Genomic DNA, 21,799 nt, shown 5'->3' with positions numbered 1-21,799 from the left:
TCATTTCACATCCACCTTTTGGTCAAGAATATGTTCTCCAACCCATGATGCCAGGTCTAGATTCCTCCCTGGGAGTCATATTTCATATTGCCAGGGAGATTTACACTCCTGGGGGTCAGATCCTATGTGGGGGGGAGGTCAGTGATTTCACCTGCTAAGTTGGCTTTGCTAGAGAGAAAGACCACATGTGAGCAACAAAGAGGAATTCTGGGGATACTCTCAGGCACAATTATAAGCAGGTCTAGCCTCTCCTTTGTGGTAACAGACTTCCCAAGGGCAAGTCCTGTGATAGAGTGTTTGGCATATCAAACCACCAGTCCTCAATGTTTGTGAGCACATCAGCAACTATGCAGTTGGGGAAGCCCAACACCTCTGCATTTTGCCCCAGCTCCTCAGGGGGGGTCTGCATACCTTTTTCATTGTTTTAAAAAAAAAATCTTAGAATTTTTTGCATACTTTGTTTACAGAACCAAATAGATATTAACAATAAAGGTGAGGTTTGCATTTTTTCTACAAAATTGACTTTCTATTATAGAAAAATTATAAAGTGACTCATCTTATTTTACATACTACATTCATAATTATTCTCTAAGATTTATTATGAGTAATGGTATAGTTGGTTTTATGTCACTGATAACTAATTTAAAGTAAAATTAGCATTATAAATTTGAAAAAAAATGAAGAATTGAGTACATAAAAGCTTCCATATAACTGATAAAGGGCTAAAACTCCATGAAGGAAATTCACTTTTCTCCTCTTCCTCTTATATTCATACTAAAAAGTCCTCATAATTTGTCTAATTATGACCTGGGGAGTCTTGAACTCTCAAGATCATACAGTGTTAAATATCCAACTGTGAACTACTCTCCTTCAAGTTGGGTGTCTCAGTCAAGCAGGCTCCCATCACAGCATCATTGTCTGCATAAGGAGGCCCATGCCTGACCATGTCTCCCCACCAGGCTAGAGTGCAGAGTCTCAACCCTCATCACTCATCTGGCCAAGAAGGCTCAGTGAATCCACAGTTCTTGATCATGACCCAGGGGAAGCACAGCTCAGCCCTGTGAGTTATATAGGAAATATTGGATGTAGTAGTGTGTGTGTGAGCATGTTTTCCTTACCATTAGAACACAGCAGAAGAGATAGCCAAATGGGTGGGCTCTGAAATGTAAAGTTTAAGTTCAGAGGCTTATGGGGTTTAATTTTTGTTTCTAGGAGGGAATTCATTACTGTTATTCCATTTCCTTCTCTTCACCACCACTGGTTACATCACCCATTGAAATAGCCTCCCTAGAACATAAATGAGCCACTATAATCTGTCCACTAAGCACTCTAAAATTATCGAGGTGAGGATTATGATAACGATGACAAGGAGGATGACAGAAATTAAAATATAACAAAAAGTTATCTTAGGCTTCCTAGTGCAAGGCACTGAGCACAGTTTTCTAAATACCATCTTCATTTCAACAGTATATTCATCCCCAAAATACATATGCAAATATTATTGCTCTTTTACAGATGAGGACATGAGCATGTCATTTTTGTTATTTTTTAACATGTGCTGGTGTGGGAAGGAGAGAAGGCATGTATATCTGGGTAGTGAGAATCCAGACGGGGAAACTGTACAGAATGCTCCCCTAGATATCCAACCTGCAGTTTTACTTTTGTTGTCTCTCCAGTCAGAGTGGTTGGAGGGAAATTACTTTGTCCCATTCATCTGATTCCCTAGAACCTATATAGTGCATGGCATAATAGGGAAGCAAATTTAAAAGATTTCTGTTAAAAATATTGATTATACTTCTTTAGTTCACAGGGAGAACTAAGTATTATGGAAACCACACAGTGGGTGTCTTCCTACTTGTGCTTTTATCATTTCCAGGGAGAAGCATTAGGACTTCAGTCAAGAAAACAATTGTGTTTAATGTTCTGTGTCCTGACTTTTGTACGGAACCTGTTCTTCACTTAATAGGCTCTCCAACATATTATTTAAAAATTTTGGCAGATTTTCATAAAAATTAAAGCAATAAGACTAAATGGAGAAGGACAAGGAAGAAGTACATCTTATTGTGTGGTCTGAGTCACATTTTAGGATTTCCAGTTATTCCATCATCTCATGTTTTCAGGTAAGATAGCTTTCAACCTCTCTGTCATAAAATTGAAAATCAAAGTTAATTAAATATTTTAGGGGTAGTATTTCATCAATAAATCTGCTCCACAAATAGTCATTAAAATCTAATTCCAGGGGTTGAAAGATAAGGGACTCATATTTAGTTTCTCTGGCTCCTGTTCTAGGGATATGTCCTCTCCACCAGAGAGAGGAATGAGTGTTTCTCTTCTTCAAAACTGCTTTGGTCCCTGAGAGCAAATTGAAGCAGAATCATTGATTTCTTGACAGGGAGTGAATTCATCTTTGAATTAGCCAAATAAGCTACTTTTTAAAAGTGAATTTTATACAATAAAAACAGTTCACCATTTGGATTTTTAATGTGTAATACTTCATTTTAAAGCACAACATTGAGTCTGAGAATATAGATACTTCCTATACAAGATGGAAATTTTGTGGTGCATTCATAAAATGACTATTGCTTAAATGACATCAGGTGCATTTCTGATTCTAGGGCTTAATAACAAGTGCAAGTAGTTAATTGCTACATTTTTCTACTGTGGAACAAATATAAGTAATTAATAGTAAAATTAATTAAACAAGCATAGATCAGTACTATTCATATACATATCATTCATGAATTCATTATTAAAACTCTCATTTATTTAATGGAGAGAAGAATTTTGAAAGGTTGTTAAAATAAGAAACTGATAAGTAAAGTGGAGTTCATCCCCCAGGCAATACCTAGTTAAACTAGATTTTAATGAGATGTGTGCACCCTACATAGACATAAAACACAATGTTGCATTAGGGATCAAGTAAAGCAAATGCCAAGATGCCAAAAACAACAGAAAATCTTAAAGCATATAATAAAACAAGATGATATAGAGAACCCAAATCCAAACAAGCAAATCAAAAGATCAGAAGACACTCAGTATTTGGCACAATTAATCAAAGAACTACAGACAGACAACAAGAGCATGGCACAGGATATAAAGGTCATGAAGAAGAGCATGGCACAGGATATAAAGGACATAAAGAAGACCCTAGAAGAGCATAAAGAAGATATTGCAAGAGTAAAGAAAAAAAATAGAAGATCTTATGGAAATTAAAGAAACTGTAGGCCAAATTAAAAAGACTCTGGATACTCATAATACAAGATTAGAAGAAGTTGAACAACAACTCAGCCTCCTCAAGGACCACAGAACAGAAAATGAAATAACAAAAGAAAGAATGGGGGAAAAAATAAAAAAAAAAACAAAACAAAATGGATCTCAGTGATATGACAGATAAAACAAAATGTCCAAATTTAAGAATCATTGGTGTCCCAGAAGGGGAAGAGAAAGGTACAGGTCTAGAAAGAGTATTCAAAGAAATTGTTGGGGAAAACTTCCAAAACCTTCTACACAATATAAATACACAAAGCATAAATGCCCAGCAAACTCCAAATAGAATCAATCTAAATAAACCCACTCCAAGACATATTCTGATCAGACCCTCAAATACTGAAGAAAAGGAGCAAGTTCTGAAAGCAGCAGGAGAAAAGCAATTCACCACATACAAAGGAAACAACAAAAGACTAAGTAGTGACTACTCAGCAGCCATCATGGAAATAAAGAAGGCAGTGTCATGGCATATTTAAAATTCTGAGAGAGAAAAATTTCCAACCAAGAATACTTTATCCAGCAAAACTCTCCTTCAAATTTGAGGAAGAGCTTAAATTTTTCACAGACAAACAAATGCTGAGAGATTTTGCTAATAAAAGACCTGCCCTACCTCAGATACTAAAGGGAGCCCTATTGACAGAGAAACAAAGAAAGGAGAGAGAGAGAGAGAGAGAGAGAGAGAGAGAGAGAGAGAGAGAGAGAGAGAGAGAGAGAATTTTAACAGACATATATAGAACAATACATCCCAGGTCACTGAGACACACATTCTTCTCTAGTGATCATGGATCTTTCTCCAGAATGGCCCATACGCTGGGACATAAAAACAAGCCTTAATAAATTAAAAAAAAAGAATTTGTTCAAAGCAAATTCTCTGACCACAATGGAATACAAATAGAAGTCAATAACCATCAGAGACTTGGAGAAATCACAAGCACCTGAAAGGTAAAAATGAAGGGGAGATGAAAACATTCCCAGATAATCAAAAGCTGAGGGACTTCACCACCAGTAGATCAGTCCTATAAGAAAAGCTAAAGGGAGTTGAGCAGGCTGAAAGGAAGGGACACTAAACAATTGACTGAAACTACATAAAGAAATAAAGGTTACCAGTAAAGATCCCATGGTAAATATATATACCAATACTACTGTATTTTTGATTTGTAACTCCACTATTTACTTCCTGCAGGATCTAAAATACATAAACTGTAATGATTAATCAGTGGTTTTGGACTCAATGTAAAATATGTAATTTTTGACAAGAACTACATAAAGGTAGGGGAATGAAGGAGTAAAGGAACATAGTTTATGTGTCATATTGAACTTAAGTTGGTATCAAAGAAAAACAAGATTGTTATAGATTTAAGGTGTTAAATTTAAGCCCCATGGTAAACACAAAGAAAGTATCAGAGAATATGGCCATAGACATGAAATGTAGAGTAGGGGTTCTGAGAAGTGGGGGAAGGGGCAATGGGGAGTTAAGAAATGAGTGTCAGGTTTCTGTTTGGGGTGAAGGGAAACTTCTAGAAATGGATGGTGGGAACGTGATAGCACTGCAACATCCTAAATGTGATTAATCCCACTAATGGAATGCAAGGGAGGGGGTGGAATGGGAAGATTTAGGCTGTATATATGTTTCCACAATTGAAAAAAAAAGACAGTCTAAATAGATGACAATTAAATGCCAAGGATGATCCTGGATGGGATCTGATAATGGAGGAGAGGAGGCTGAAAGGGACACAGATGGGGCATAAGGGGGAAAAAAAGGAAATATAGAATGTAAGCTTTGTATCAATGTTGAATTTCTTGATCTTCTTAGCTGTGCTTAACGGGATTGCATAAAAGAATGTTCTTGTCCATTTGGGAAAGATATATGTGAATTATAGTGTTTGTTCAAAGATGCATGCAGCTTGCTCTCATATGTTCAGAGGACAGAGCAATAGATGATCGATGGCAGATAGGGAGAGAGGGAGGGAGGGGGAGAGGGAGGGAAAGAAAGAAATGGTGGTGTGACAGGATGTTAAAGGTGGTGGATTGGGGTATCATGGGAGGGGGGTTGGGGTATGCTGGGGTTTTATGTATGGGATTTGAACTGTTTTTGCAACTGTTCCTGTAAATTTGAATTTACTTCAAAATAAAATTTCTTAAAAAAACACAATGTTGCTAAATTAGAATGTTTTGTAGGTTGACATGACAAGTAAAAGAAAATTTAGGTAAATTGATAAGAAAACTATCAATACTTAACTCATTGCTAACATTATAGAAACAGTATCAGGTAAATGTATCAACCACATTCAGGACAGTGATTGTTGTAGAGGGACATAATTACAAGTAAAATGGAAAATGTAGGAATAGTAGGAAAAATCAAATGTTATTGGCAATCCTTTAAGACACTGTAACATATGAAACAAATATTTTAAATGTTTGCATTTTAATATGGTGCATGGGTATTCTTGATAATGATAGTAGGTAAAATTAATGGACCATTTATTAAGAACCTGGCATTTTTCTAGGGCAATAGTTCTTAGCTCTAGATGTACTTAAGATCACCAAGGGCTTCCTATGTAGGCTTTCTGATTTTGTTTGTTCTAGACTGTAGCTTCGGCTTCCATATATTTTAACAGAACTAGTGTATTTATAAGTATCAACCACAAAATGGTACCACCACACACAGTATTCTGTCTATAACAGTTTACTTAATTTCTTCCAACAAATTCCTTATGCAGGTTAAAGTATTACCTATAAATATCAACCACTTAAATTCACTTGCCTTTAGTATGGAATCACATTGTCAGGTTCTAGGTTTCTCTGACTCTTAAAGCCAGAGAATGGACCACCACACAAAACATGGTTCAGATTTCATGACAGATTATGGACACACACATGTGCACACACACACTAAGATTGTGGAAACATTATAACTTGTATAAGGTAGTTGTTGGTGTAGAGCAGGATAGGCCTCCAAGTCTTCTCTGAAACTGGCTTGAGGAAAAAGATAAGAGGTGGGACTTGTGTTTCTATTCTGGTTAGTGGGTGAGACTGTGCTCCGAGTCCTCATGCTGGGACTTTTCTTGTGTGGCTTAAATCTCTGGCTAATGCTAAAGAAGAGAGCACCAGGATTTCTTATCACAATAACCCTATGTGGGGTGGAAGCAATGTTGATGGTGAGCCTTAAATGCTATCAGGAGTCAAACATCAATAAAATGGCATTAGACTATTTATTGCATAGTTATATAAGGTATGAATACAATTGCCCAAAATCAGGAGTATTTATTTCATGTCATTTTGATAAAATAAAGAACCTTTGACTGTTTCCTAATGTCCTTTAAATAGACCATTTTTTCCTTAAAAAGAGAATATTTCTTATTCCTTATGTTTCTTCAACAGAAGAAAACATATATTTAACTGCATTCATGAATATTTTCAAGTTGATATTCTTGCACCCAGTGTCTCTAAGTGGGTGTCTAGAGAAACAGGTGAACAGAAAATAATGTAATGAAAAGTGATACTAAGAAGAATGAGTTTTTAACAACTGAGAAATATTGCTAAGGTACCAGGGTATGTGTTCCTCAAGGGTGAATATTTGTCTATTAATTACTTGAATTGGAAATAATGACACATTGATGAGTGTATGTGTAATTATAACAAAACCTTCTTTTCTTTTTTAAATATGGCTTGGCTTTGAGGAACCAGTGTCTCAGACTTCATCCACTTAGGGCTCTCAGTTGACCCAAAACTACATCCCTTCCTGTTTGGGCTGTTTTTGTCCTTGTACCTGGTCACTGTGCTGGGGAACCTACTCATCATGCTGTCAGCTCTGACTCCCACCTCCACACCCCCATGTACTTCTTCCTCTTCAACCTGTCCTTGGATGACTTCAATTTCACCTCTACCACAGTCCCAAAGATGGTTATGGATATCCACACTCACAGAGGAGTCATCTCTTCTACAGATTGCCTGATACAGTTGTCCTTTTTCAACCTTTTTGGCTGTTTGAATAGTCTGATTCTGACTTGATGGCTTATGACAGGTTTGTGGCAATCTGTCATGCCCTCCACTATACAGTTATCATGAACCCCTGGCTATGTGGCCTGCTGGTTTTACTGTCTTTTATCATCAGTCTTTTGGGCTCCCAGGTGCACTGCTTAATGGTGTCACAACTAATGTTTTGCTCAGATGTGGAGATTCCTCATCTCTTCTGTGACCCTCCTCAACTCCCCAAACTTGCCTGTTCTGACACCTCGTTCAGTAACATATTAATGCATTTTATTAGTGCCATCTTTGCTGCAATTCCATTATCAGGGATTCTTTTATCTTACACTAGAATTGTTTCATCCATTCTGAGAGTCCCAATTTCAGGTGGGAAGTATAAAGCCTTTTCCACTTGTAGCTCCCAGTTGTTTGCTTATTTTATGGGACAGGGCTGGGAGTGAACCTGAGTTCAGTTTACTCACATTCACCCAGGAAGAGTGCAGTGACCTCAGTGATGTACCTGTTGGTCACGCCCATGTTGAACCCCTCCATCTACAGCCTGAGGAACACAGACACCAAGAGGGCCTTGGGGAAGATACTGAGGAGAACATCATAATCTCAACACTTTGCCATATTTTCAAGTTTGTAGATGAGACAAGACAGTAAAAACAAATATCCGGAAATTCAAATATGCCTCTTGGGTCACAGTATTTTTCATTACTTTGCTTTATCTTCATACCGCTTTTCTGAATATTGCTCCTTTGGCTGTCTTTTGGGGTTGCAGGAGCATAGCTGTGGAGTAGGGCATTTTATATAGCTTTCAATTCCTGTATGTTTTCATTACCAATCATACTTAGTTTCACTGACATCACTTTAGGATAAAAGAAATGTATGCACATGGTAAGAACCCATTAAATATAGATAACTTCATTGTGATCATTTACTCTAAGGATCATTCCATTCACATAATTTGTTTGAACTTATATATGTTTAACCTGGGTGCCTGAAGACCATTATAATTTAACCTTTACACAATTAGAACAAGAGCAGTATAATTGCAGGTGCTAAATACCATTTGTTTCTGTACTCAAAGGCTAGTGGTGTGAAGGCAGAGCTGTATCCCATATCTACTTACAAAATGATGAATAAGTTATCCATTGTTGCACAAGAAAATATGAAGTCACATGGTCTAATTTATAGTCAGCATTTTCCATCCTACTTTCCACTGGATACTCCATACAAAAATCTAAGAATTGCTGTGAATAAAAATACATGATTTGCATGCTTTTCTTATTAGGGTCATTCAGAGGGATGTACTATGTACTATCTAATTTTAGGTGCATGAATAATAGAAGTACTAAAATGTTTTTATTTTGAAAAGTCCTATGAATAACACAAGGATTAAAAATTTGGATAGAAATTCCTCAATTGGACTTCCAAATATATACTGAAAACCTGTAGTAGTATCTGTTTCCTCAAGGACATCCAAGAAATGAACAGGAATTGAGAAAATCAAAAAGCAAATTTTTCTTTTTACATTAGGTGGTTGTTTGAATCATGTACCCCAGTTTGGATATGTTTTTGGCCTTGGTCCCCTTTCTGGTGGTATAAACTTATTATAAAACAGATATCAAGTTGTTACTTCAGTTAATGTGTGGTTCAACTGAGTCAATATGGGTTTCACCACAGATTATTGAAGTTCCTTTATAAGTAGAGTGAAAGTCAAATGGCAATAACAGCCTTGGGGACAGCCAGAAGACAGAAGTCAACAAAATCCAGAGGAGAAAGAGAATAAAGAGAATACATTGCTGTGTTCATTGTCATTTGATAGAAAAGCCAAGAAAAGACAAAAGTTGGCAGAAAGCAAGAAAACCAACTTAGGAGGAAGCAAGCCTTCTAGCCTTCTGAGCCAATAAATTCCTGGTATAAAGCCAATCCACTGCATGGTGTTTATTTTAGAACCTAGAAAAATAAACCCCAAACTCTTTACTTTTCATACATCTTTCCTTTGGCAGGAACTCAGAATGGGTACTCACTATAGCTCCAGCATTCTAAAATGTCTCAGTGCATGGCCTCTCAGCCTTTAATTCATCTGTTCACACTTGCCATCAGGTTTTTTGATCTCTAAATTGTTACTCTCCAACTTTTACCTAATTTTTATCATGTAAATAGCATTCTTTTCTCCATATCAATTCTCATTCAGTTTACATATTTAGGTTTTCTTCTAATTGGTAATTGACAAACCAATCACAGAGTTCCTCACTAGGCAGATCTATTAACAACCACTAAAATAATATCAGTCAAAACCACCTTCTATGAAAGACATCAAGATTTATGAAACTAAAATTCTAAAGGGTACACATTTTGAATAAAAGTAAGCCTTTTTAGCTTAACAGAAATTACAGCCTCTGAGGATATTTGATAAATTTGGGCAGGTGGAATGGCTGCAGTATTGCCTGATGTTGATGGAGTGACTCTGCTGGTTTAGCGTTAACAAAGGTGAGTCTTCTGACTGCATGGAAAATGCATCATGTTGAGGTCTGCAGTGGAACAAATACAGAGGGGGTTCTGCATGTACCAGTTCCTTCTCAGGGATTTTTTGCCCAGTGCATTATGGTGATATGGGTTGGAGATTATGCTGGAAATCAGAGAGACATCTCCAAGGTCTTGTTGCATTTTAGAGCTAACTGTTCTGATAGATGATGAGGTTGTTTGGTGGGCAGCATATAAGATTCTCCCCATACCCCCTCCCCTGCCACCTCATGTTCATCCCCTTTCTTAAATCCCTCCTCTTGACTGTGAGCTGGTCATAGTGACTCAAATCAAATGACTATGAAAAAAGAAATGTCATATTACTTCTGGGACTATGGCTCTACAAGACTTGAAAAGAATCTGAATTACATCTTTCTGGCAGGTGATTGCTTTCTTGCCTGTGTGCTCAGATGAAAGCCAGCTGCTATGTTATGAGATCTCCCACAGAGACCCAGGTGGGAAGGAACCCCAGGAATCCTCTGCCCTTTAGCCCACAAGGAACTGAATCATGGTAACCATCATGTGAGTTAGACTGGAAGAATATCCTCCACTGCTCCAATGTTGATGTAACTATAACCCCACCCAACAGCTTTCCTGCAGCTTGAAGAAACCTGCAATATTTAAGAAAAGCGAAGAGTTTCAAATAATTGTGCAAAATATAATTATTTTCTAACATGGCTGTGTATATCAATGATAAAAAAATAGAATTGTATTGTCATTCAAATTAGCAAAATGATTCATCTCAATGCATAAGATCCCAAACCATGTAAAAGATATATAGAAAGAAAAATAAGCAGTTAGTAATCCATAGAGAAAAATTTTTGAATAAAATATAAATAGTGTCAGGTGATTGGTATGGAAGCTCTTATTCTTCCTAAATTACTTGAAACATCAAAAGTCATAGGTTGATTCTTTAAATTAGAGTCTGAATTTTATATTAATATCACTGCTACATGGAAGTCAATTTTGTAGTAAATGCCAGCTTCCATCTGAATAGAGGGCAGGCCCAGATCCAGTGAGAAAATTGACATTTCTCCTCCTCCTGTTCCATTATTAGAAAGAAGTCCTCAGAGACTTGGATAACATCAACCAGTGCAGCTAATTATCTGCTCTGTGAATTGAGCTATAAAGCCACACAACAATAAATAATTGACCTGTGTCCTGCAACACTTCAGATTGCTGGTCCTAGGCCAGTTGGCTCCATGGGAGTTCTCTCCTCCCAGACTTGTCATCTGCCTCAGGAGGGCCCATGCCTGAGTCTTTCTGTCAGTCCTAAGGACACAGCCTTAGGCTTTTCTCTCTTCCAGACAAATAGTGGCTTCACACACACATTCCTCAGTCTTACCCCAGCAGAAACAAGATGCAGCTCATTAAGTGTCATGAGAGACATTAAATTTAGTGGAACTGTTGGGAATATTGCTACCTCATCATCAGTATGAGTGTAACCATTGAGAAAGCCATGTGGGTGGTCCTCAAATGCCATTATCAGCTCACAGGATTATGGAGTTTTTGTTCTTGGTTCTAGAGGGGATTTCAGAAGCCTCGTTCAGAATTTTGCTTTCCCCCATCTCTGCTCCTACCTTCCATAAGTATTGTCACCACCACAGCAGGAAACGAGGCTCCCAAAACTGGCCCATGTTCACTCCAAATAATCATGAGGGCAGTGAAGAGTAGGAGGGGGATGAAATTAATCATGAAATCGTGACCCATACAGAGGGTTTTCTAGTTCCTGGCTCTGAGCAAAGTGATCTATGTAACTTAATTAATTTTATCTGCATAATCACCCCAGTAAAGAAGAAAAGCACAGCCTTTCAATGTAATTTTTACCAGGTCTTGGTCTAAAAATGGGTGAGGCCAGGTATGATTCATGGAAGTAAGACTCTAGACACAAGGCACCTGGTCAACTGAACCTGCCATTTCAATTCTCTGGTCAATCCAGGTATGGTGATTGTAGGGAAAGTTTTGAATCTCACTCATTTCTGATCCCCAGAGTATATACAGTACTTCATACAGCATAGGAAAGGAATAAAAAAATCTGTTGAATACTGATTACCCTTCCTTACTTCACAGCAACAAAGGAGAAGAAATACAGATTCTACAAATTGGGTACCCTTCTGCATGTTTTCATCCCTTCCAAGGATGTGCCATAGAACTAGAAACAAGATTTTAAATTGGGGCATTGCATCCATGATATGAAATTTTTAGGAAGACAATCTTTTCCTTTTAGTGGAACATCTAATACTGTATTAAAACTTTGGGAGAGTTTCATAAAAAACTAAAACAGAAAAAGAAAATAGAGGAAGAGAAAAGGAAATTCAATCTTGTCTTATGGACTGAATCACAATTTAGAATTTAAAATCATTTCATGTCCAGATTTCTCAAACTAACAAAGGCTGCTAGTTCTTCCATGGAATTTTTATTTGGGAGATAAAATCTTTCTTTGGTTGTATTTATCAGTTAACCTGTTAATCCAATAATGATTCATATCTCAAAATTCCAAACTATCAGTGAATATTTTTAAGTGCCAAAACTCCAGGGAATCAAAAATATGAGAAACAGATATTGATTCTTTGTTCCCACCATCAAGCTGAAGATTGTTTTCCTTTAGATATCTGCTTTAATCACAAATGAGCAAATGGAAACAGAACCACTGATTCTTCCCTTTGGGACTTTGCTATTTCATCTGTGAGTTGCTGAATAAACCATTGGTTAGCAGGGCCTTAGACATGACATTTTGGATTGTAGGGTTTCTATGAGAAGATATTAATTTTAAAACCAGTTTGGAAATCCAGTATTTGGAAATATTCTCTAGAGAAGATGGGGTTTCATGGGGCACAATCCTGAGATAACTTTTACTTTCCTGCTTCAGGGTTATTTCTGAAATGATAGCTAACAGTAAGAGCATGTGCTTGATCGTGTGTGACTTTACTATTGTGAAAAAATGTAGGCAACTTATAGTAAGATTCAATATGCCTCAAGTGTTAAAATTCATAAAATTAACCTTCATGCATATATGTAACAGAAATTCTCAGTTTTGTAATTGGATAGAGGCTTGAGAATTTTCATAGAATGAAGTTCATTCCCCAGCAATGTTAAGCATCAGTTAAACTAGAATTTAGTCCCCTCTTTATTTTTCATGTTGAATTTATAGTTCAATTTGGAGAGAACATTAATTTTGTGGTAACTTTGGTCACTTTTTAATTGATATTTCCTGAGTTATTTATGTCTTCTTTTATATTTTTCAGTGAACTTGGGTAATTTTCTGCATAAAGGGTTTTTATATCTTTATAGGGGCTTGACTGCTAGGAACCTTATAGATAATGTTGCTATTGGAAATTGTATGTTTACTACATGTTCTAATTATTGGAGGCATATTGTAATACAGTTTGTACTTGAACATTGATCTATTTCATAACCTTGCATAACATAACTTTTAAATTAGTGCTACTAGTTTTTCTATAGATTCTCTTGGTATTTTCTTTTTCTTTTTTTTTAATAATAATATTGCCCATGACTCATAATAGCCTTCTTTCTTCCTTTTTTCTCTTTTCAACTTTTATTTATTTTTCTTGTATTAATTCACTAGGAAGCATTTCCAAAATAATGTTTGTATTATTTGCCTGAGCAGCTTCCACAAATACCGCAAACTGATTTTGGCTTAACAGGAATTCATTGGCTCACAGTTTCGAGGCAAGGAGACATCCAAAATCTAAGTATCAACCAGCCTTGCTTTCTCCATGAAGACTGCAGTGTTCTGATGCTGCCTCGCCACAATCCTCAGGGTTCCTTGGCTTGAATAACTGCCTCACATCACATGGTATGTCCTCTCTTCCTCTGTTCCACCTGTTTCCTCTGACTTCCAGCTTCTGGCTCCTTCTTTATGTGGCCTCCAGTGATCAGGACTAAGGTCCGCCTTCATTCAGTTGGTTCATACTTTAACAAAAGTAACATTTTCAAGAGACCTTATTAAAATGGGTTCACACCCACAGTAAAGCAGATTAGGATTAAGAACAGTCTAAATTGGGGTACATGATTTGGTTTATCACAGTTTTGACTAGAAATAGTAACAGTATTACCGTGATGGCCCTGATCCTGAATGTAAAGGAAATACTGTGAAATTTTTAACATTAAGTCAGACCACATAATCACTCAACTATTCAAAAAGTATTTATTGAGGTTTATTATATTCCAGACACTGTGCTAGAAGAAAATATTAAAAATAAATGAAAAAGAGGGAGGAGCTAAGATGGCAGCATACAGAGGAGTGGAAGACTGTTAGTCCCCCCCAGAACAATTTATAAATGACCAAAAACTAGTAAATAACCTGGAATAACTGCAGGGAGACAAACACAACTGTCCACTCATCATCCACCAACCTGAACTGGGAGGAATGTCTGAGATCGCAGCATAAAATCTATAAGTAAAATCATGGACCCACGCTGAGAGCTGAGAGCCCCTCCCTCATGGAAGCCTCGCGGTGATTGAAAGCAGCACTCTCCAAACAAGCTAGTGTGCCGCATCCCAGCTCCAACTGGGGTTTTGATGTTAACTGTCAATACAGACAGTGAATCCTCAACAAGCAGGCAGAGGCTTTTGGTGACAACTGACCTTGGGAGAGTTGGGGGACATATCTGTCTCAGGATGGGGAGCCCAGAGGCTGACAGGTGAACCTGGGAGCTTTTCTGTCCCTTTCTCTGTGGAGAAAACCACAGCTGCTTCCAGCCCACAGTGCTTTGCAGTAAAAACAGCCTCAGCCATGTTAAAATCAACACACTTTGATCAGCAGAATCAGAGAAACAAAGAACTTATTGATATGCAGTGACCTCTCTGGAGGGGGCATAGCTTCCCAAGAGGAAAGGGAGGGGCCCAGCTCTACTGCCCACCTTTCTGGAACCAGACCCCAAAGCCTGGGGAGGAGGGCCACAGGTCACACCCTCTTACACAGGCAGTGACAAGCTGCACCTGTTGAGCAGAAAAGCACAGGTGTATTATTCCTCTAAGAAAAACCATTAGGGAAACCAGATACTGAATATTTCCTCCTTCTATGACCTGAACCTGTTCTCATCTGGGAAAACCTGATTGGGGTGGCCTAGGAGGTCAGATGCTTAGACAACAGAAAACTACAACCTACACTAAGAAAAATGAAGCTATGAACCAGTCAAAGGAACAAACATACACTTCAACTAAGATACAGGAATTTAAACAACTAATGTTAAATCAATTCAAAACGTTTAGAGAATATTTCACAAAGGACATAGAGGCTGTAAAGAAAACACTGGGCATATATAAGGCAGAAATTGAAAGTTCAAAAAAACAACCAGTAGAATATATGGAAATGAAAAGCGCAACACAAGAGATGAAAGACACAATGGAAACATACAACAGCAGAACTCAAGAGGCAGAAAAAAACACTCAAGAACTGGAGAACAAAACACCTGAAAGTCTACATGCAAAGGAGCAGATGGAGAAAAGAATGAAAAATATGAGCAACATCTCAGGGAACTTAAAGATGACACAAAGTACAAGAATCTATGTATCATTGGTGTCCCAGAAGGAGAAGAGAAGGGAAAAGGGGCAGAAGCAATAATAGAGGAAATAATCAATGAAAATTTCCCATCTCTTATGAAAGAAATAAAATTACACATCCAAGAAGCACAGCATACTCCAAACAGAATAGATCTGAATAGGCCTACGCCAAGACACTTAATAATCAGATTATCAAATATCAAAGACAAAGAGAGAATCCTGAAAGCAGCAAGAGAAAAGCAATCTTTCACATACAAAGGAAGCTTAATAAGACTATGTGCAGATCTCTCAGCAGAAACCATGGAGGCAAGAAGGAAGTGGTGTGATACATTTAAGATACTGAAAGAGAAAAACTGCCAACCAAGAATCCTATATCCAGCAAAGCTGTCCTTCAAATATGAGGGAGAGCTCAAAATATTTTCTGATAAACAGACAATGGGAGACTTTGTGAACAAGACACCTGCCCTACAGGAAATACTGAAGGGAACACTGCAGAGTGAGAGGAGAAGATGGGAATGTGTGGTTTAGAACACAATTTTGGGAGATGGTAGCACAGCAATGTAAGTACACTAAACAAAGATAGCTATGTATATGGTTGAGAGGAGAAGGTTGGGAGCATGTGAGAGACCGGAAGAAAGCAGGAAAGATAAAGACTGGGACTGTGTAACTTGGTGAAATCTAGAGTGTTCAACAATTGTGAAAAAATGTACAAACATGTTCTTTTATGAGGGAGAACAAGCAAATATCAACCTTGCAAGGTGTTAAAAATGAGGAGACATTGGGGGTGGGATGCAATCAATGTAAACTAGAGACTGTAACTAACAGAATCATTGTATTATGCTTCCTTTAATGTAACAAAGGTGATATACCAAGGTAAATGCAGATAACGGGGGATAGGGAAGGCATGTTAGACACTTGACATTGGTGGTGTTGTCTGACTGTTTACCCTACTTTGATTTAAGGTTGCTTTTTCCTTTACTACTCTCTAGCTGTCATTTTTTTCCTCTTTCTTTTCCCTCTCTACCTTCTCTGATGCTCCCTCCTGCCTTGTGGAAGAAATGTAGATGCCCTTATATAGATAGTGGCAAAGGTGGTCAACACATAAATATGTGACCATGCAGAGAACCATCGATTGATTACTTAGGATGGAATGTATGGGGTGTGAACAAAACCATCTTAAAAAAAAAATGGGTTGATGTCAAAACCTCAAGGGCAATATACAGAGTGAAATAAGCCAGACAAATAAGGACAAATATTGCAGGATCTCACTGATAAGAACTAATTATAATATGTAAACTCATAGACATGAAATATAAGATACCAAGATACAGGACGAGGCTTAAGAATGAGGAGTGGTTGCTTAGTATGAGCAGAATGTTCAACTAGGATGAACTTAAATGTTTGGAAATGAACAGAGGTGTCAGTAGCAAGATATGAGAATAACTAACAGTGCCAAATGGTGTGTGAATGAGGTGGAAATGGGAAGCTCAGAGTCATATATGTCACCAGAAGGAAAGTTGGAGGTCAAAAGATGGGAATGTATGAAACTGAATCCTATGGTGGGCAATGTCCATGATTAACTGTACAAATATTAGAAAACTCTTCCATGAACCAAAACAAATGTATGACAATACAACTAGAAGTTAATAACAGAGGGGCATATAGGGAAGAAATATATACCTATTGCAAACTATATACTACAGTTTGTAGTATTTCAACATTCTTTCATAAACAGTAACAAATGTACTATACCAACACTACGAGTCAGCAATTGAGGGGGGTTGATTAGGGATATGGGAGGATTCGAGTTTCCTTTTCTTTTTCTTTTTTTTTTCCATCTTTCACCTTATTTCTTGTCTGGAGTAATGAAAAGGTTCTAAAAAATTGAACAAAAATTAAGTGTGGTGATGAATGCACAGCTGTATGAGGGTACCAGGGGCAACTGATTGTACACTTTGGATCTTTGGATAATTGTATGGTATGTGAACAATCCCAGTAAAAATTAAAAAATAAATAAATAAATGAAAGAACATTCTGATGGATTTTGTAATGATTAGGATGTTTTTATATCTGAGTAATTAAACTTAACCAGTGAGGAAAATATATCTTCTCACATAAAAAGTAGTCATGATATTTCTGGATTGGTTGTTTCTGCAATCAATGACACTATCCAAAGACTCAATTAATTTCCATGTCTTGGTTCTGACATTTTCTTTTGTCTAGTTGTTCTCCAGCTAGCTACCCTACTCACTGAAAATGATTGCCAAAGACATTGGCATCCAGAAACAAAGAAAATGAGACCTTTTTTGAAGTGAATCCCTTTCCTTCTACCCATGAAATTTTGCTTCTTCTCTCATTATCCAGAATTCTATTACATGTCCATGCTGAAAAGACCACTAAGATAAATGGGATCACAGCAATTTGTTCAGACAAATTGCAATGGAAACAACATTGATAGTGTGCCTGAAGTGCTGTCTGAAGTCAACCATCCAAAATATGGATTATTTTCTTTTATTACATAGTTCATATATGGTGTTAATAAATTGTCAAAATTGGAAGGGTTTATTTCAATGTACTTCAAAAAATAGAAGACATTTATTTGCTTCTTTATGTCCTTCAATCATAGAAGATATTAATAAATAGTCCAAATCAGAAGGATTTATTTCAATGCACTTCAGAAAAGGACATTTAATTGTTTCCTAATGTCCTTCAATGAGATCATTATTTTTCTTAAAAGCAAAAGAATGTTTCTTATTCCTTATGGTTCCTCAATGGAGGAACCAGACATTTAACTGCATTGATGTATTTTTTGAAATATATGCCCTTGCTCTCAGTGTCTCTAGAGTAGGTGTATAAAGAAAAAGGTGAAAAGAAAATAAATTAATGAAAAGGGGTTCTAAGAAAAATGGGTTTGTAACTACTGAGAAGTATTGCTAAGGTGCCAGGGTGTATATTCCTCAAGGGTGAATATTTTATATATGAATTACTTGAATCTGAAAAAAAGACACAATGATGGGTGTATGCATACTTAAAACAAAACCCTCTTGTCCTTTGCAAATATATCTACTTTGTGGAATCATAGAATCTAACCAGTGTCGCAGAATAATTCCTCTTAAGTTCTACATTGACCCATAAATACAACCACCCCTTTTTGTGCTCTTTTTGTCCATGTGCCTTGTCACTATGCAGGGGAACATCCTCCTTATGCTGACTGTCAGCTCTGACTCCCACCTACACACTCCTATGTAATTCTTACTCTTCAACCTGTCCTTGGCTGACATCAATTTCACCCCTACTACAGTCCCAAAATGCTTTTGGATATCCACACTCACAGAGATGTCATCCTTTTGCAGTCTGCTTGACTCAGTTGTCTTTTTCTTACATTTGTTTTACATTTTTGATCATACTTAGCTTAACTCACTTCACCTTAGGATTAGGCAAATAATATATGCACATGGTAAGAAACCATTATATTCAGATATCTTCATTTTGATCATTGACTGCAAAGATCATTGAACTCAAATAAATTATTTGAACTTATGCTATGTTTTAACTTGCATGCCTGACAAACCATTATAATTTAATCTTTACACAATTAGAACAAGAACAGTATAAAGGCAGAGGATGAATACCATTTGTTCCTGTACTTAAAATTGAGCACAGTGTGAGATGAGATGTATCCCTTATCTACCCTCAGAATGATGAATAAGTTATCCATTATCTCACAGGAAAATGTGAAGATACTTTAATATCCATACATCCAACATTTTCCTTCCTCCTTATATAATTAAATCTACTATACAAAAATATAAAAGTTCCTGTGTGTAGAAAAATATGGTTTGTTTGCTTTTTATTATTAGGTTCATTCAGAGGTATGTATTACACACCACCAAATGTGTGCAAGAATAATAGATATAGTATAATGAGTGTGTTTTTATAAATTCCACGAATAGCACATGGATAAAAATGTGCATCTAAATTCCTCAATAGGGTTTCTAAATAGGTAATGAAAGCGTGAAGTAGCTTTATTGTTTCCTTTAGGATATGCAACCTATGAGGGGGACTTGTGGAAATCAAAAGCAAATCTCTATCTTTACTATATGTGGTGGATTTAATTGTGTATCCCAGATTGAATATGTTTTGGTTCTTGGTCCACATTCTGGTAACATAAACCTATTTTAAATAAAATCTCTTCAATATGTAACTTAAGGTAAGGCGTCTCCTACCTGAATCATTTGGACTTTAATCTGGATCATTAGAGACCTACACAAGTAGAGTGAGCATCCGATGGCAATAAAAGCCATGGGGAGAAGCCAGAAGCTGGAAGTCAATGGAAACCAGAGTATAAACCAGAAGACATTGCCCTGTGCACTACATTTAATGGAAAAGGCATGGAAATCCAAATTTTGACAGCCAGCAAGAAAACTGATGCAGGAAGAAGAAAGGTTTCTACCATTCTGAGCAATAAATTATTGGTGTAAAACCAACCAATCAATCATATGGCATTTATTTTAGCAGCTAAATATAAATATATTAAATATAAATATAATACTGAATAAACCAAGTGATCTTTGATAAATAAACCCAATTAAACCATTCTGTACACTAAACTTTGGCAGGAATTCTCAGCGTGATGCCTTCTAGGCACTATGGCACCAGCATTCTAAAACTCGGTGCACAGCCTCGCCCTTTAATCCATCTGTACACACCAGCCGTTTGTGCTTTTGCTGTTTAAAAAGTTACTCTCAGCAGCTCCCGGCATGCCCCGCGGCGGCGCTGGGCTGGAGCAGGAGCTGGAGCGGCGCGGCCTGCAGGAGGCCGGAGCCCGGGAAGGCGGCGGCAGCGGCGGCGTCGGGGGCAGTCGGGGCAGCAGGAGCCCCGCAGCCTGGGCCTGCGCTCCGCGCCTTGAGCAGCGGCGCATCTTCAGGGAATGGCCCTGGGGGCTCTGGCCGGGAGTGGACCAGCTTGTTTGTGGAGTCTGGTGGCGGAGGCGGCAGCGGCGGCGGTGGTGGCAGCGGCCCGGGGGGCTTGGCCTCCAGCCCTGGCGGCAGTGGCGGCAGGAAGGCGGTGGTCGGGGCCATGGGTGGGGGCGTGGGTCCCGTGAGCTCCGGGGGTGACCCGAGCAGCAGCAGAGGAACAATCAGCCGCAGCCCCGGGGCGGGCACCAGCTTCCCGCCGCCCGGATTGAAGCTGGACGGTGACAGCAGGAAGGTGACCACAGCGGTAGCCACCCTAGGCCAGAGCCCAGAGCGCTCCCAGCAGGTGGCTTACACAGACATCAAGGTGATTGGCAGTGGCTCCTTTGGGGTCCTGTACCAGGCACGGCTGGCCAAGACTGGGGAGCTGGAGGCCATCAAGAAGCTTCTCCAGGACCAGAAGTTCAGGAACCAAGAGCCGCAGATTATGTGTAAACTGGACCACTGCAATATGGTGAGTTGAGACACTCTTTCTACTCCAGTGGGCAGAAAAAAGATGAGCTCTACCTAAATCTGGTGCTGGAATATGTGCCTGAGATGGTGTGCGGGGTGGCCCACCATCTCACCAAGGCCAGGTTGACCATCCCTATCATGTATGTCAAGGTGTACATGTACCAGCTCTTCAGAGCTTGGCCTATATCCACTCCAAGGGCGTGTGTCACCACAACATCCAGCCCCAGAGCCTGCTGGTGAACCCCAGCACTGCTGTCCTCAAGCTCTGCAATTTGGGCAGTGCAAAGCTGCTGGTCCCAGGGGAGCCTAACCTCTCCTGAATATATTCTGGCTACTACCCGGCCCCCGAACTCATCTTCGGAGCCACTGATTACACCTCATCCATCGATGTGTGGTCAGCCAGCTGTGTCCTGGCCGAACTCCTCCTGGGCCAGCCCATCTTCCCTGGGGACAGTGGGGTGGAACAGTTGGTGGAGATCATCAGGGTGCTGGGAACACCTACCCGGGAGCAGATCCATGAGATGAACCCCAACTACATGGAGTTCAGGTTCCCCCAGATTAAAGCCCATCCCTGGACAAAAGTGTTCAAATCTCAGACACTGCCTGAGGCCATTGTGCTCTGCTCTAGCCTGCAGGAGTACACCCCGTCCTCGAGGCTCCCCCTTCTGGAAGCCTGCAGCCACAGCTTCTTTGATGAGCTCGGATGTCCAATGACCTGTGTGCCAGTTTGAATGTTTCATGTCCCCCAAATGCCATTATCTTTTATGTAATCTTGTGTGGGCAGACCTATCAGTGTTAATTAGATTGTAATTCTTTGAGTGTTTCTTTGGAATGTGCCCCACCCAGCTGTGGGTGATGACTCTGGATAATCTCCATGGAGGTGTTGCTCCACCCATTCGGGGTGGGTCTAAATTGAGTCACTGGAGCCATATAAATGAGCTGATGGTCAGAGTAAACTCAGTGACATTGTGAATGACATTTTGAAGAGGAGGTACAGCCAAGAGGGACACTTTGAAGAAAGCACAGGAGCTGCAGATGAGAGACATTTTGAAGACATCTGTTGAAAGCAGACTCTTGCT

The 21,799-nt window shown here is 38.7% G+C and overlaps 2 pseudogenes; both read left to right on the top strand.

Moving 5' to 3' along the window:
- The first annotated feature begins 5,451 nt into the window (after nucleotides 1-5,451).
- On the top strand, nucleotides 5,452-7,849 carry LOC119525333 (annotated as a pseudogene).
- Nucleotides 7,850-11,609: 3,760 nt separating this feature from the next.
- On the top strand, nucleotides 11,610-21,451 carry LOC119525332 (annotated as a pseudogene).
- The last annotated feature ends 348 nt before the right edge of the window (nucleotides 21,452-21,799 follow it).

Source organism: Choloepus didactylus, assembly GCF_015220235.1.
Source record: "Choloepus didactylus isolate mChoDid1 chromosome 25 unlocalized genomic scaffold, mChoDid1.pri SUPER_25_unloc1, whole genome shotgun sequence".
Classification (NCBI taxonomy): Eukaryota; Metazoa; Chordata; class Mammalia; order Pilosa; family Megalonychidae; genus Choloepus; species Choloepus didactylus.
This window is presented reverse-complemented; position numbering and strand designations above follow the sequence as displayed.